The sequence below is a fragment of the Stegodyphus dumicola genome, chromosome 2 (genome assembly GCF_044657685.1).
Source record: "Stegodyphus dumicola isolate Sdum_Otavi_A_Nest chromosome 2, ASM4465768v1".
Classification (NCBI taxonomy): Eukaryota; Metazoa; Arthropoda; class Arachnida; order Araneae; family Eresidae; genus Stegodyphus; species Stegodyphus dumicola.
This window is the reverse complement of record NC_140769.1, coordinates 172,864,804-172,882,243: the sequence shown is the minus strand read 5'-3', so window position 1 is coordinate 172,882,243 and position 17,440 is coordinate 172,864,804. Positions and strand designations below refer to the sequence as shown.

The following is a 17,440-nucleotide window of genomic DNA, read 5'->3' as shown; positions in this document are numbered from 1 at the left end:
GTGAAACAGCCTGCTTGCCCCCGCCGGGATTCGAATTCCGAAACTTCCGATTGCTAGACGGAGATTCTTTCGAATTGTACGACGAAGGCATTCGAGAAGGTGACAGAAAAACCTTTCAGACTTACAGTCGAGAGGTATTCTTATGTTTAGTTTAAAGGTATCAGAAGTGGTCGTAGCCCAACCCACCTAACCAAACAAGTTGCTCTAAACATGGTCTAACAGGCACGTTTAGTTTAAAAGGTAATTTATCCAAAGAACGTCTAGTATGTAAAGAAGGGAAGGCTCCATAGAGGTAATGTAAACCAGTTTGTCTTCTACGTCGCTAGAAAGAAAGGGAAAATTCGTCAAGGGATTTGGCGACGGAACCTGTTGGCGAGAATTCCCCCCTCTGTGATGTACCGGACCTGACCGAGATTTTCCTCTTCCGCCGCGTGTAAAGGAAATTGAGGAACAGGTTAAGATGAAAAAGAAAATCAGGTGAAGTTTCACTTTCACTGGCTGTTGAACTTTTTGGTGACAGATGTTTCACGCATGCGCAGCTGTTTTCCTTTTCGTTTGAAGAAAGCTTTTCCTGCTACTGCGAAGTTTTTCTTCTTAACAATGCATATTCTTTGTTTTATCCTTCCTTCCAGTAGTGGTGTAATGGTAGCATACTCGGCGCATAATCGAGCCATCCAAGTTTGAGTCTCGGCGAGGGCACTGCAAATTTTTTACATCCTCTGCTTAAATAACCTATTGGTTCTACAATGGCGTCCGAAGTGAAAAGGTGGTGGACGATCATTTCTCATCAGCAAGATTTGGCGATTGGATCCCCAATTCCTCAGTCGCCTTTTAAAAAGAAAGTATATAAAGTATTTTCTCCCTCCTTTCCATATGCCTTTGAGGTGTAATTGGAAGCATACTTGACGCGTATTAGAGAGGTCCATGCTTTGAATCCCGGCGAGGGCATTGCACATTTTACACGTCACCTGCTTCAAAATAATCTAATGACTTTACAAGTTTAAAATCAGTTTAAACTCCAATACTTTGTACAACAATTTCTATGTACCCGAGGCGAAAGCTTACCTTCCATTAGCAGTAAAACTTGATGTTCAGATGAAACGTTTTGCAAATTCTGGTGTCTTTCAGACTTTTTTATTTGATATAAAGTGTTTCAAGAACACGCCTATGTCAAAAAGCTTTTTAGGCTAAAAGCTTTGCACGAATTCAAGCTTTTAGCTCTAAAGGTGAAGCAAAGTCTAATTCTTGTTACAAAATATTTGAATTCGAAATAAGAGAATTTTGGGGAAAATTAAATTTGTTAATTATGGCAAGTTTTACGCGTGTCTGAAAAATGTTTAAAACATGTTTTTAAACTTTTAATCAAAAGTATTTTTTAAGTAAAATTATGCTAGTCACAGCTGTGTTTTCAGACATAGAAGGAGCTTAACTAAAACTATGCTAAGTTCTATAAATTCTTAGGAACATGAATAAAGGTGTTTTGTGGAACCGTTTTTGTGCATTACGCTTGTATGTAACACAGATATATGTAATAAAAAAAAGAAGCGTGCAAATAAGATTTTAAAACTTAAGCGTAGCTTGGTTGCTGCTGAGATGCTTATACAGCATTAAATTAAAGTAAATTATAATTAGGCAGTTTTAAGTTTTTGAAATAAAAGTTACCGAGAGTAATATAACTATGATGTGAAAGTTAGTAAACAGCCATTGGCTAAGAGTGAAAGTAAACTGTAAATATTAAAATCAAATTATTTTGAAAAAGACCTGATTAAAATTAATTTAACTATATTACTCTCTCTCTATTTTTTGTTTCAACATTCAAAATTTTAAAATTACCTAATTATAGTTTAAGTAAACATATGCACATATATATATATATATATATATAATAAAATTCACTCGTACATATATATATGTATATATATATATATATCATTCTCCTCCTGACGAATGGCACTGAAGTTGATTGAATTCCTCTTCTATTATATTCGTTTTCCTTTAAATTTTATTGATTGTTTGAATTTTGGTAGTGCTTGTTTGAAGAATTTTGGTTTTAACATTTTTTAAAATTTTTTGTTGCATTTATATTATTATTTGAAATTTATTACTTATGGATTTCAGTTTTGGGGTTTGTGAAAAATTAGTTTTAAATTTTTTACTTTGTGTCTTTACTTATAATTTTTCAGCAGCTTAATGCGCGAAAATTCTAGGCATGATTAAATTTGGTTATTTAAAAAAATTGTTCGGTAATTATATATATATATATATATATATATATATGTACGAATAATTCATAACAATTTATAAAAAGAAATCTCTCCATATACCATCTCCAAGGTAGAGAAATTCAATTTAAAATCGTGAATGAAAAACCATTTTAGACAGAATTTTAAATTGCATTTTAAACTAGTATTTTTAGACCACTTTTGCTTTGGAAACCTAAAAATCTGTTAAAAAAAATCTTAAATTGCAAAAATACGAAAATCAAAAGTAAAATTTTAAGTATTAAAAAAATAGCTATTGTCATTGACATTATAGACATAACTATTGTCATAGCTATTATTGACATAGCTATTGTCATTGACATTATAGACATAACTATTGTCATAGCTATTATTGACATAGCTATTGTCAATGACAATACTGACATATTGTCATTGACTACCATCAATTAACAACATGTATATTAAACTCTAAGAGTTGTTACTTTTCCGGAACTAAAATTCGAATTACAGTTAGATTCAAAATACTATATATAATTTAAAATCAGTTTCACTGGATTTTTATTTTTACGCCATATCAGAACACCCGTCCATTAACCAAAACTATAATTTTATTATATGACCATCCGAATCAGGAACTGATCTTTGGATCACAGACTTAAAAGATGAAACCTTTAAGAAGTACATAATGAATATTTTAAATGAGTTAAGGCATTGATTTGATTTACTTGCAAACAAAAGTTCTTATGTTACTCCCTATTATTAAATAAATGTTTACAGAAGCTTTTATATATATATTTAATATTATTACATTTCTATCGAATAAAAAACCAAAAGTGTTAATATTTAAATTCCGTAAGCACTATATCAACTTTCAGCATTATTTGATTAATTAAATAACAATTATTTAACATTCATTTGTACTATCAGTATGAACTAGTCGTGAAAATAAAAAGTACAAATAAAATTCGTTTGAAATGCTTAGAAGTGTGTTACAATGTAATCAGTGAAGAAAATCGTGCAATTAACTAGCATCGAGTAAACTAACGTGATTAAACGAGTACTAATGATACAGAAGTGCGTTAAAATGTAATCATCAATCAATAGCGGTGCAGATAAACTGTTTCAACCAAACAATACAAATTAAAGGTCTTTAAATCGGGAAAGTTTCCTAATGGAACTGATCGATAAATCAACACACTGCTTGTAAATGCGGCTGGTAATTAACGTGATAAATGTTAATATTCTCTGAAAAACATTTCCGTCTAAATGGATAAAGAAACACCACTGCACTAAGAAAAGAGAATTTTCTCTATAGAGAGATATCGAATATCAATAATGTAGAAGTGTATGATCCCGTAGAGGATAAGCTATTTTTTTAAGCGAAAGAAATTTTTGTGATACCTTTAAGCGCCGAAAGTCGAAGATCGTTTTAATGTTTCGTACTGCTGCATATTTTATTCCATTAATGAATTATAATCGAGCATAATCAGATGGAGGCTCGATTTGACGCTTCTAAAAGCTGAATGTACATGTAGAATATTTACTCTTTGACGTGGAATGAAAAAACCAATTTATGTATTGAAATGATATATTTATCCATTGAATTTAATACAGAAAAAAAAGGTTAATTATGCTTATCTTAAAACAAAACTAAAAAATTACTCTGAATCTCTTGTATGCTTTATAATGAAACGTTGTCTCTATTTCGAGTGATTGTTTGTTTTACTCTCTCGCATCGACAGATGGCAAATATGTTCCCTTCAAACATCTAAAACGCCAGTATATACGAATTTGTTTTGAAATAGATTTTCTTTCCCTGTGCGTAGTAGAACTACTACAGCGTTACTAATAACCTTCTTAAGAGAAATGATTATTTCTCTCTTGGAATCTTTGTGCCGTTTCACCTATTGTGTGCAGTTTCCCCTTAGGATCGGATTGTAACTGTAAGCATCAGTAGCTAAACGTTGATGCTAAAGAAAGGAGAGGGAAGGTGCATTCATTTAAGTGAGCTACTTTAGTTGCTTCAAAAGAATGATTGGCATATCAATGAACAACTTCCGAAACTAATGAGCCATGTACTAACGTGATGCGGGAAAACACCAGGTAGAAAATGGACGTAGGCATTCGGATGACCTTTCGATGTCTGCACGGGCGTTACGGGTGACTTCGGTGTAAAAGATTTAATCCGTCAGTTTTGTAAAACTCATGATCTAAATTTGCTAAACTTGTATTCAGATACACTAATTTCGGATATATCTACTCAATTTGTATTAGTTCTCATGTAAATATTATTAATTTACCCAAAAGTTTCCCCAATCGTAAAAGGAAATAAGATATGATTGAAGAAAATTATGAAAATATCTAGAGCGCCACTTTACACATATATGTGAAAAACAGGGTCATGAGAACAACAGTAATTACAAAATATTAATGCTAGAATTGCTGAAAAATTGTCCAGATAACTACATGAGATGACTAATCGAGAATTAGTAGTACTAACACAGAAAACTGCGCAAGGTGACATAGGAGAGTGTACTCATTATTGAATAACACATAGTACAATTAATATAACACCAAACTGTAGTAGCGTTTATGTGTTATCTAAAACCATTTATTTTACATTTATTTCATTTACAATGGAATCGTGGTTGGTGAAAGATCTCATTTTTATTTACGACGTTTCTGCTAGAAACAGATATTCAACGGTTGCAGCTCAGATGCTCTTTCTCTGACACTTCAACATAGGACAGCATGGGACAGATTCCAATACACAAAAGTATCTTTAAAGTGGATTTAACAGTTTCGATTCGTAGGCTGTGTAAGACCAAAAACAGCACAAGGTGCTAAGGAAACCGTGAGAACATTAGCAAATTGTGACAGGAGAGAAAGAGCAGCATTTTTTAGTAGCCCCCGATATTCAGTTCAGCATCACTCATTAGCATTATGCTTGGGACTGAAGTCAGTTGTAAGAATTTTGAAAAAAAAAAAAAAGATTTTAAACTCCACCCGTATATAATTAATTATCTGTGTGCATCAATTCCTCGCAACGGATTATGGAATAGATTTTACAGTACGGATGGAATCAGTTTCCAGCCGTCCACATATCACAAACAGCAATTTTTCTCACACCATTTCAAATCTAAGACATAACGTTTTGTGATAAATTAACTCTTTAATGGAAAAAAGCTATGTATAAAGAGTTCAAAGAATGCAACTTAAATTTTCAAAACATTTAAATATTTATCTCAACCCATTCGATACATCGATGTTTAGAATATTTTGCGGATTTTGCTTAAAACTGCATGTACTGATTTCATTTCGAAAAGTAAAGATACAATGGCTCGCATTCCTTAAAAAAAACATTTATTTAGAAAACGTCAGTTACATCTTATTAACTGTATTATTTATTATTTTTCGACATAATCACCCCCGTTATCCAAACATTTGTTAAGTCGGTGCACAAGCTTTTGTATCCCACAGTCACAGAAGGTTGCCGCCTGTTGGAACCCAGCGCGCACGCAATTTCCTGTACCCTAACTTGACAGTCACAACTTCATAAATAGTTGTCATTGTCACTTCCGGTATGATCTGATGCAATTCTTTCAATTTGAGACGTCTATTCGCACGACTTGCTTCCTCCGTTCTCTGAAGAAGGGCATCAGAGATCATAGATGGCCAACCTGTTCTTTCTTCGTCATGAACATCGGTCCTACCTTCAGAGAAATGACGACACCATTTCGTTACATTTTGTCGATTCATAATGTTCCCATAAACAGAAACAATTTCTTTGTGAATATCCGCTGGTCGCTGACATTTTGCATGAAGAAAACGTATGACGGAGCGCACTTCGCATTTGGCGGGATTCTGAATCGGCGCAGCCATTTTAAAGAGGACCTACTCCAACCAGAATCAACGTTGAAATGCCGAACGACCGCGAGGAGAAAGCTAACGATTCAAGGTTAACACCTGTGTTGCCAACTTTCTCACCAAAACTTTTCCTTTCCTCTGGCGTACGGTGTATCTTTACTTTTCGAAATGCCCTCGTAAATAGTGAGGCTTCTGAACGACGAAAATAATTACCGATTCTTCAAGAGTTAGAACACACCTGAAGACATAGTATTGATATAGCTTGCTTCGCTGAATATAACTTAACTTTCGATAACTTTCGAAGAAAGGAAATTCGGTTCAAAACTACTCGCGAACAATAATAAACGTATTTAGCGTTCAAACGCATCGCAACTTTACACAGCATTAGACATGCTATTCGACAGAACGTGAACATTGCTCGTCAGAAAAAGTATGTAATACATATTTTGATGGGGGGATAGGAACAAGGAAAATTAATAAATAAAGTTTTTCAATAAAAAGATTTTAATTGAATCTAAAAAAATTAATGAAGTAAGAGTAGGAAAAAAATTATCATATAGTTTAATGGGAGCAAGTGAGAGCGCCCTTGATAAATTTATATGTAAATTATCAAATTGTTAAACATGAACGAAGAGAACGAAGTTAATGTATTTGACAATATAGTTCAGTTATTATATTTTTGTTAATTAGGCGACAACGCTTTTATTATTCATCATATAAAATTGCAAATGAATTTTATGAAGAGAATTACTTAATCTCTTGCTTCCATTAAACTAAATAAGAAACTATTTTTTAGTCCAAAGGGGGTTTGTCCCTGAAGAACTATTGTTTTCGTTTTCCGATTTTGAGTTGAATCACTATAAATGTCCGTTTCACTTTTAAACTGTTGCCACCAAATGTTAGAGTCCTGCATTATATTTGAAGAAATTAAATAATGAAAAATCTTCATAAATGTATGTATATTTCTCGCATTGTGATAAAACAAAGATCCATAGAGCCATCGAATTTAGAATGGCGTAATTCTACTGGAAATAGGGGCATATGGAAGCCCAGATTTGAAATTCGGAATTTTTTTATTATCTATTTGATATTATGTAAAATTTAACAATTTTTAGTTAACAAACTCAAGCATTTCAAAGCGAGCAATAGCGACGTTATACAGGGAAAAAAAAAGTTTTATCTCCAGCGTGTGTAAAGATATCCTCAGTTTAAAATTATTTTACGATATTACTCTTGAACTTAATTTTATGATTTAAGTGCGAAGAACATGATAAACATAATAAATAAAGGTAACACACAAAATGTTAAAAAAAGTCCCTTTGGAAGTAATTTAAAATCTGAAACCTTTCAGATTTTCTTTTGCTAGCTTTTTAGTTTGTAGTTCATTGATTACTTTATGAGTTTTAAATAAAAGCTTATTTTTTTTTAATTTTCCTCTTTTTGTTCTAAATGAAACGTTATGAATCAAATTATTCAACAGAAAAATAATTTTTCAACAATGAATAATCACTCTTTTACTTTCAACAATTTTTTACGTCGAAATGGTCGAAAAAGTCCATAAATTTTCCAGATAATTAGAAACTACTTTAAAATCTCCTACAAATTTCACATAGAAATCCTTTTTTCCATTCTATCCATTGGTGCAAGCAGTAAAATTCTGAGATTTTTAGTTGGCTTGTTAAACAAAAATATGTGCGAAAAATTGTTTGAAGAATAAATTCAAAAAATCTAGATCAAATTTTGAAAACCTTCGGTTTACCATATCGTATTGTCGTCCATAAGCAGTTTTGTGGAAAACATTTTTCAGTAAAACATGACTATTTGCTATTAAGTTCTTTAGAGTTTAGATCAACAAATTTCGCGCCTTTTGAAACGGTTAAGTATAATTACTTAACGGCGAGTTTTAATTCGTTCTTCTTTAATCTACACAAAACAGGCATTTTTTAAAACATTAAGAAACGTAAACAACAGAAAGTTATCTCACATCCAACAGCTGAGAAGGCTCGTTTACATGCTTTGTCGACAATAAAAACCCTGAAACTATTTTCCAAGAGGAAAAAAAGAACCGATAGCTTTCTACTGTATTTAAGGGCTTCATACTGTATTACAATGAAAAGAGAGCGAAGTATTTGTTTTGTAATATAAATTTCAAAATATTATAATTAATACATTTTTAGATGTTAAAATTAAACAAAATGTACATCAAAATATTTAAAAACATCGAGAAATTTTCAAGCATTTTCCATAAATTTGAAGTTTACGTTAAAAACTTTCACACAATTTTTTTTCGTTACATTTGATGGCAGAAAAGTAAAATTCTGCGATTTTTAGTTCGCTTGTTAAATGAAAATTATGTCCGAAAATTTGTGTTAACATTAAATTTTAAAAAATCCAAAACGAATTTTAGAAAGACCACGTATAACGCATATTGGTGTCTATAAAGAGTGTGTATGCAAAATTTGACCTCGAAACTTATCAGAAAAGAATTCACCAATCGATGACAAGTTTTTGACAAACACCATGAGAACATTAAGCGAAAGATCAAAAGAAAACTTCTAAGTTTCGTTGTTATTTAAATTTCATTATTATATTTATTATTAAATTTATAATTAAAAAATTATGTTTTTTTTTAAATTCAAGTCTGTTTTAAAACAGTGTACTGTAAGTCGTTCCGTTGAAGGTTCTGAAAAGACCAATAAATAAATATAGACCAACTTTTTGAATTATTCGTAGTTTTCAAATTATTGATGCACGCCCAAGCATTACTTAATTAACAAGGATAATATGGAATTCAGAGTACTTCGTAATATCTATTTTGTTTGTTTTAATTTGCTAATTACTCTATGTAAACATGATTTAAACCTCTATTAAATTCATATGCACGAAATTCTTGTTAACACACTGTGTAAATATTACGTTTTCTCTCTGGAAATTCTCTTTCATTATAATATTAGATATTGAAGATTTATTTCGGCTTCCAACTACTTGTTGAAATGAGTGTGAAATGAATATACTGAGGTTTAACAGAACTAATAAAACTTCAAAATTCTAATGCATGTTTATAGCCATTATAAAATATTATGCATTAATATTTTTCAACCTGTTTACCCTACACTGAAAGGATAAAATATAAATGTTAAAAACGTGAAACTAAACATTTGAGACATATGTATGAAAGCCATTCATGAAGGTATGAATCATCAATCAATGGTGAACAACTACCAAGGAAATGAATATGTTATCAGCCCTGAGCATCTTTCTGGTTACCTATTTAATGGATAAGACTTACTCTAAGAAAAACTACATTTTTACCAAATTTGCCGCATAACAGATGAGAGGAAAAGCAATTCATCCATACTTTATACGAAATCCTTACCTTTGAGTTATCTTGTAGCAAGACACATGGCAAGCCATCACGCAAAAGTAGACAGCTAATTTTTTCTCCTTTTTCTGAAAGCAGGAAAGAATTGTCCTCCTGAAGTTGCTGAAAGGGTGAAAATGACACCCATAAATCAGAACTCGTGCGAATGACTGACTCAATTTCTCACTCAATCTGTCTGCATTAACATCTAGGACAGGTGCATTAGACAAGAAAGTAGTAGATTTTTTTATGAAAGTGCCGATTGATTTGTTATTCTTCGCCAACACGGCGCCAAACAAGATGGCAATTGTACATTTCATTGACAGTTTTAGAAAAAAAAGTAAGGTTGCACTTAAAAAGATTAATTTCAAAAATATAAAATAATCTATAACAATAAATTATATACTTTCTAACTGAGCAAAAGTTTGAAGGGATATTGATAAAAATTCAAGTGACAAAAAAAAAAAAAAAAAAAAAAAAAAAAAAAAAAAAAAAAAAAATTAAACCTGGTTCTTTAACTTTCCAGTCAATGTGTTTTTGTTAACCACTTTTTTCTCTAAATTTGAGTTTTCTATTAAAAAGTCATTAATACGTACGGTTCTACTGCATGAACGGTATCTGGAATCTTGCGCTAATGTTCTCCAGAGCCTAAAATGTACTCCAGAGAATATCAATGTAAAAAAATTTACAATAGGATAAATAATTTTTAAAAATTTTATTTTCAAATTTAAATCTAGTTTAAATTTACACAAATAATTAGTATGTGGTAAAATAATAAATGTAAAAGTATATATTGTCATCAGACTTGTCGCCAATACTAAAGCCGAAAACGGTGGACATTTTATTATGGAAGACCCCTAATAGGTGGCCACTGTTACCTCCTATGAACGGACATACACTTTACATTCATTCCTTCTCCGGAATTTGATCCCAGGCCCTTTGGTATCGCAGTAGGCACCCCGTCTGGGCGGCTAGTCTGAAACAAATCATAGTCTTAATGAACGCTTGGTTTTAAGACTTGTGAAATGAAACGAAAGGGACAAGTTTGTGCGACAGATGAACCTCCTCGACTTGAGCATACCTAAATTTACGTAATAGAGCGTTGAATTTCGAATGTAGGTAACGTAGTCCGAGACCACACATAGTCTGAGACTTCTTAAGCTGGCTGAAGATAGCTAGCGGTACGTATTTAAACGTCGGTTAAAACGATGCTAAATCCAAAATAAAACTTGGCAGAGCTGGTAATATGAAGCAAGAGCAAGATGGAGACTGCCAGAAGCTCTCACCTAAACATTTAACTCTTCTGCATTCTGGTGAGGACTACGGAAAGAAGTTGTAGTAAAAGTGCAGAGACATTAGGTTATATCAATACAGAAACTTCAAAAATGTGCAGTACCCTCCGCGTGACCGGGATTCGAACTCCGAAGCTCCTGCATACGCGTCGAGAGTCCACTGCATACACGTCGAGAGTTCAATTAGCCACGAAGGCATGCCGAAAGGAAGGTTAAATACCTTATAAAAGTTTAACTCTTAATAAATAGTTAATTAATATAAACTACCTTATAAATTAGGCATTTCTTAAGAATATCAATGTAAAAAAATTTACAATAGGATAAATAATTTTTAAAAATTTTATTTTCAAATTTAAATCTAGTTTAAATCTACACAAATAATTAGTATGTGGTAAAATAATAAATGTAAAAGTATATATTGTCATCAGACTTGTCTGTAGTGATATTATAAGAAGCACTTACATTTTTGGTACATACAACATAATCTTTGATATTACATCATTAAATAATTTAAATAATGCTAAATAATTTTTGGGCATATTTCCTATCTATTTTATTCCCGAAAAGACCTATCACTATTTAAAATCCATTTACCGAAAAATATTCATGATTACTATAAAATGTTGTCTCAAATTATTTTTAAGTTAAGGACCAAACTATGTGCTTCTCTTCTAAACTAATACTTTATCAACTCAAACCTATGCGTCATAAACTACTCTAATTTGAAAAATCCATTTGCTGCTATCCAGTAACTTCCTAAATATAAATTTTAGAGATTATTAGTTTTTTCTGTGCAGGGAACATGAAAAATTATCTATGCCTCCCCTGAGTTAAAACTTTAATCATTTAATTGTAGAAGGACGTGCTATGAAAATATGGATGGGAGTATACGGTAAATTATTCTAGATATCGATACAGCGTAGCCTGACAAACAATGTATGATGCCATAAGTTGATTGATTATGCCAATGGTAGCTTTGTCTTGGTATCTAAAGATTAATCGCGCCATCATTCTATGTACTCTCAGTTAAATACACTCATGTCCATAAATTAAGGATAATGCAAAATCAGGCAAAGTAAGAGTTAGAAGCAAAATAAATTTGACTTATTTGTAAAGCTTATTTATTAAACAAAAGGTAAAGAGCAAAAACAAATGCTATATGTTTGGTATTATTAAAAAAAAAATAGAGATTTTTTTCTCCCTGGAGCAAATTACCAAAATAACCCTATTTACAAAAAACGAATATTACATGGTTGGTATAATTGTTAATACATTGTATGTCTCCCAGACGATGCAATACAGTCCGTACAACGCCTAGCCATGCTGAGTATCAAATTATCGATCTGATCTTGGGGGATATTACACCACTCAAAAAGCAATGCTCTCCGAAGTTCCGGTAGACATGTAGGAGGAGGTTGACGGGCTGCAACTCGTCGGCCAAGCATGTCCCACACGTGCTCTACTGGATTCAAGTCTGGTAAGAATGCTGACCAGTCCATACGGGTGATATCCTCCGATTGAAGGCATTTACTTGCGATGTTTTCATGGTGAGGACGGGCGTTGTTATCCATAAACACAAATTGTGCACCCATGGCGCCCCGAAACAAACGTACATGTTATTCCAGAATGACGTCCCGATAGAGTGGCTTGTCATGGTTCCAATTTGAACATGCAGGTCAGTTTTGGAACCCAGAATAATTCCACCCCAAACGAGCACTCCTGCACCACCATAACGGTGTCGTTCAATGATGTTTTCTTGGTGGTAACGAGTACCTGGAGCTCTCCATATGAAAGTCCGGCGAGAATCAGACTGCAAGCTAAACCTGGACTCGTCGGAAAACATCACACAAGCCCACTGTTGCGGTGTCCACAATGCATGCTCTCTACTCCAGGCTAACCGCAGGCGACAGTGAGTTGCAGTAAGTGGAACGCATCTGACAGGTCTACGAGCATATAGACCCATCTGCCCTAAGCGTCTGTACACGGTCTGCCTTTAAATTGTCATACCAGTGGCTGAAGAGAGCTGACGAGACAGGTCTGAAGCTGTGCTCCGCCTGTTTCTTTTGACATTAACTGAAAAATACCAGTCCTCATTCGACGTTGTAACTCTTGCGCGACCTGTGCTCTAACGTCTACTCACATTACCATCTATTTGGAATCTTTGCCAAAGCCTGGAGATGACACTCTGGGAAATTCCAAGTTTGTCTGATACTTCCAGTTGGGTACGCCCACATGCCAGGTGGCCAATAATTCTAACACGTAAAAAATCATCCAAATGCGTCCTTTGTGTTATAACTATTCGGTTATTGCACTAAAATGCTTATAAAGCGCCTGCGAACAATTTTACTTCTTTGCCTGTATTCCTTATATATCACTCTTGTCATTGTGACGTACCATCGGTGTCATCTGGCTACTTCCTGAAATTTGCATATGATTCTTGAAGATGTGTGTAGTGATTTCACAGGTGATATATTTATTTTAGAGTTCGATTTCCACGTGACTCTGAATTATCCTTAGTTTATGGACATGAGTGTCCATAAATTAAGTAAAAAACTACAAAAGTTTGGGAACACAGGTGCTAATCATACAAATAACAGCTCGCAACTTCAAGACGGTCTAAGTTGAGTTTTATCATCTGAGTAGAGGAGATTTTGTAATTAAATGGTAGTATCTTTGCACTTTTTGTGCATCTTTAACTTGGCCTTTACGTTCTGACTGTCATTTATACTTATTTATGTAAGTTATCCGACGTTATCGTTCGACACCCAAATTTTTTAAAATAATACAAATATATCTATTATTGGCGTTATGTAATCAAATACTACTTAAAATGATAGAAACAGGTGATAAACATATTACCAAAATATAATTTTTGTTTCATTCTTACATTTTGTGTTAAAAATGTGTTAAATTTCAAGATTACTAGAAATGTTCCCACAAAACTAGTTATCTTTATTTTAATTTCATGTTTGTCATTTATTTTTATTAAGGCATAAGAAATTAAATGGACTAGAGTCTAAGAGTTAAAGTAAACTTTCTAATAAATATATCTGTTTGATTACATGCACTAGCTATTTTTCGAGAAATTTCTTTTTTCATTTACAAAATTGTTTAAAAATATTTTAGACGTGTACATAAACCTAAATCTTTAGTCCATTTAACTCACAAAATATTTGTGGAACGTTTCATAAAATTACTATATAATATTTTAAGTTTGCTTCTTAACAGAAAAGTTGAAAAAATCAATATGTTTTAAACAAATAGGTTTAATGTAATGCAAACACAAACAGAAGGAAAAGAAAGTACTACCAAGAATCAAAATTAAGTCCCGAGCTCTTAATAACAAATAGAAAATTTCAAAATCCTCTTTTGAACATCATCAGAAACATTCAAATGATCATTCTCATTTTAAAGTTATTTTTAGTGGTCTGTATACCCTCAGACATCACGTTCCGGGTTCTTAAATAGAAACATCCGGTTCACGGTATAGAACAAGAACAGCTATAATTCTGTTTCTGACGGCCGGAGAGACAAAATTAAAGTAGTTTCCAGAAACTTAATGTGCAAGCTTTAACATAAAGTAATAAATGTGTTTTGAAACATTTCACCAAAATTCACGATTAGAATAGTGGATACTTTAAAGTGTTGGCAATTGTTACTTTGCCAGTCTTATAGCAAGCACTATTGATACTTTTTTTTATTATAGCAAAAAAGGAAAGACGTTCCTTTATTTTTCTTTCAATAAATGTGATTTTTAACATCTTTTCACATTAATTGAAATCACAACATTTTAAATTATTTTACGCACTACCAGTGGATCTATTTAACAAACTAATGAATCTTTCGATGTTCCATTAAAATTTTGTTTAATAAAATTAGAATTTTTTCCTCGCACTTTTTTTTATTTGGGCATTTTAATGCAATACACGATTAGCAAATGACGAATGACACTAACAAATATAATATAATTAACAAGCGATGTAAAGAAGAATATTACTCCCGGTACCATTTGTATACATTTAAGTGTATTTTTGTACAGGGTGTCAAGGAAAAGGCGCTGTAAAATTATGACAGATACATCTGAAATTAGTCTGTACATTGCACAGTAGTTTGCACAGTTAGAAAGAAGTGCTCAAAACGTTTTCCGGAAAGTCTGGCGTGGAGCAAACTCGACCTCTTTGGATTTGCTTACTGATATTATGAAGATGATGGTATACGGTATTTCTCCCGCCTTCTTAGCGTGCCTTCGTAATGTAGTTGTCTGCACGCTGGGCACGTGTTCCAGAGGTCCGTGGTTCGATGCCTGGCGAAGGCGTTGCTCATTTTTCACTTCTTGCTGCTTCGAAATAAATCTACAGTGGCGCCCGAGGTAAAAGGGTGGTGGATGATGATTCTCCGCCTCCAGGATTTGGCGATTGGGTCCTTAAAAACCCCAGTCACTCTTTAAAAGTGGGAATGTATAAGGTATTTTTCCCGCCTTCTTAGCATGTCTTCGTAGTATAGCGGTCTGCACGCTGGGCGCGTATTCCAGAGGCCCGTGTCTCGATCCCGGCGAAGGCGTTGCTCATTTTTCCTCTCTCCTACTACCAAAAAGTACCTAATGTCTCTACAATGGTATTAAGTTGCACCAGTGATGCTTTTGAACTTGTGGAAAGAGATAGAGCACGACCTTAGTCACAAGCCGAGTTACAAATGGGGCTCACATAGAGGCGTAGTAAAATTTTTTGAGTTCTTCATTCCAATTGTGTGAAGTATAATGCAATACACGCATTAATTTTCGATGTCTGTGTTGTTCGTTTTCATCACTTCTTTTCCAGACACCCTGTAATTTTCTGGGTGCTTTAGCATGCTGGATGCTATGAACTTCAAAGATATTATAGATTTCAACTCACAGGTACTGAGCACCGCCTGTGATAGCCACTGACCTGACTTTGTTGTAAAAGACTTATAATATTAATAGTCATCCTGGCAGAAGGGATTATTTCTTCCGTATAAAAATATAAATATTACATGGGCATACAAGACCTGTGTATAAGCATAGAATGTGTTAATTACAAACATTGTCTTGTACAAGTTACATGTGATAGTTAGATGCAATCATGATAGTTATGTACACATTTAAACATTATCTGAATTCATATTTACGATACTTTTGCTGAGATAATCAAAGTAAACTTGTAATTCGATTACACATTGACTGGATTTTCTATGTCATTTTTAACTGCTTTACAACATTACTTTTAAGAAGTGCATACAAAATGGATTGTAATAAGCTTATATTACAATACTTTTTGCTCTTACACTCCAGTTACTATTCTACGGGGTAAGCTATTTTTCTTATGTTGATTTTCAGTTTTTGTAGTACTTTCTGGCTTAAACTGTAAAAATAGATATTCACAAGGCGACGGGAAAAAAGATACTGGGAAAAAGATAGTCACAGATACTGGCAGATAACATACATCTATGTGATAATCCGGTACGATAGGGATTTTAGCAGTGCAGGATTATTTAATATGCTGGACTATCGGACTAAAATTTTAGAACAACGCAAAATGTTTTTTTACATAACAAAATGCATTTTAAAAATTGTTTATTAATTTTACATACTTATTTAATGAATAAAAGTTATTAATAAATACATTTATTCACAACTTAAGTATGGTTCAACTTAAGTTCACTAGTTTTAGAAGTCATCGAGTTTGACTGTGCTTCAAGGTCTTCAAATAACGATTAAATGAACCCTCACTTCATATCCTTGGCACTTTTTTCACAGCAAATATAAGTATTTGCGTAGAATGGGAAAATTTATTATTTCTACATTATTATAATATTTAGTTCTCTGGTGAATTTAAATCTTTACGAGCTTTTTTCAAGTAGTCTTGACTTCTTCATCGTTGTCTACTCGTTATTTCTTTTGCTAACTTCAACACACTAACTTTGTCATCAATTAACCCTCCCACAATAAGTTTATTTTTATCACTTTCAGTGCATTGAGTTATTTCGGTAATCGTTTCTTGAAGGAACTTTTAATGGGTTACCTAAAAGAAAAATTTCAAACTTTATTTCAATAACTGAGTAACTGATTAGTTTAGATTATCAATATATCAATACTTCCGACTGAAATTTGGTTCACAGTATCTTGCTATAGCTTTCTTCAAGAATTTTGTAACGCAGCGTTGTTCGAATTTTTTTAAGGAACAGAAGCCGTGAATTGCGCATTTTCTGTTAAGTTATACTTGAAAGTCTTTGACGGTGTAATCCAAATTTAATAAATTATTCACTAGCCAATTTCCTGTATTTACATTAAAGGCTTTGTATATCTCATTAATTCATAGGTTTGATTAATATTATCGAGATTCTGGCAAATTAGGAAAGTCCCATGTTTTAGTTTTATTACTTTATTAAAATTTTTATAAAGTTCTGAAAGCAATCTAATTAGGTTGTAGAGACATTAGGTATTTTTTGGGAGCAATGAGCAATCGCCTTCGCCGGGAATCGAACCATGGTCTTTTGGAACACCTACCCAGCGTGCAGAACTACTACACCACGAATGCACGCTAAGAAGGTGGGATAAATATCTTATATACTCCCCCTTTTTAAAGGGCGACTAGGTTTTTTAGTGAACCCAATCGCCAAATCCTGGGTGAGAAGAATCCTCATCCAACACCCTCTTAGTTCGGGTGCTACTGTAGAGACAT

General features: G+C 33.0%; 1 protein-coding gene across 2 annotated transcripts in view; it reads right to left on the bottom strand.

Annotated features, from left to right (window-relative positions):
* The window catches only part of LOC118201177 (alkaline phosphatase, tissue-nonspecific isozyme-like), a 457,970-nt gene that overhangs the window by 216,760 nt on the left and 223,770 nt on the right, over positions 1–17,440 (bottom strand). The window lies entirely within an intron of this gene.